We start from the raw sequence: 1,333 nt of genomic DNA on the forward strand, positions 1-1,333 counted from the left end.
TGGTTAGTTGTGCGAAGTTGTGTAATGCCATGGTATTGAACACCAAGTTTTTGGATTCATTACCAGGGGATTATTTGATTTGTGAAAAGTATTGATATCCGGCAACAACACCAAGTTTTTTGCGCCGTTGCCGGGGATTGTTCAAGTTTTGAGCAAGCTTTTGGTAACATCAGTGCCAAGATCCGGCAACAACACCAAGTTTTTGGCGTTATTGCCAGGGATTGTTCAAGTTTGGACAACTGACGGTTCATCTTGTTGCTTAGATTAGGTATTTATTTTTTTTTCAAAATTCTTGAAGATGAGTTCTAGAGTTTCATGATGATTTGTTGAAGTCTGGCTGGCTGAGAAGCCATGTCTAATCTCATTGGACCGAGGTTTCAACTTATCATCACAAGAGCTTGTTGATTTTCATCAATCTTGCTTTTGGAGTAATGATCTGCTAAGGCTTGGCTGGCCTCTGGCCATGTCTAGTGTTTTGGACCGAAGCTTTCCCTGAAAGCTTGGCTGGCTGTGAAGCCATGTCTAATTCCTGGACCGGAGTCTTAGACTAGCATTGCACTGATTCCTGGAATTCTCATTGAGAATTTTGATATCTTTTTCCACTTAATTCTCGAAAAACACAAAAAAATCAAAAAAATCATAAAATCCAAAAATTTCTTGTTTGAGTCTAGTGTCTCATCTTAAGTTTGGTGTCAATTGCATGCATTCATTCATATGTCTTAAGGATTTTCAAGTAATTCTTGATAATTTTCGTGCTCTGATCTTTGAATTCAATTGACTTGAGTGTTTTGTGTGTCTCATATGCATTTTCATTCTGATAGTGTCAGTAGTATACAAACTGCTAAGTTTGGTGTCTTGCATGCATTGTTATTTGATTCTTGCTGCATTTTGATTTTTTCGTTATTATTAAAAATCCAAAAATATTTTTAATTTGTGTCTTTTCAAGTCAATAATACAGTGAATTGAAGATTCAAAACATACAGCAGAGGAATTGCACAGAAAAAGCTGGGCGTTCAAAACACCCAGTGAAGAAGGACAGACTGGCGTTTAAACGCCAGCCAGGGTACCTGGTTGGGCGTTTAACGCCCAAAAGGGTAGCATTTTGGGCGTTAAACGCTAGAATGTGCACCATTCTGGGCGTTTAACGCCAGGATGGCTAGAAGGGAAGATTTTGTTTTCAAATCAAATTTTTTTTCAAGTTTTCAAAATCTTTTCAAAATCAAATCTTTTTCAATTCAATTTTTCAATCAAATCTTTTTCAAAACCAATTTCTTTCCATTTTTAAAGATACTTACTATCAATTAATGATTTGATTCAACATTTCAAGTATGTT

This window comes from Arachis duranensis, chromosome 10 (assembly GCF_000817695.3).
Source record: "Arachis duranensis cultivar V14167 chromosome 10, aradu.V14167.gnm2.J7QH, whole genome shotgun sequence".
Lineage (NCBI taxonomy): Eukaryota > Viridiplantae > Streptophyta > Magnoliopsida > Fabales > Fabaceae > Arachis > Arachis duranensis.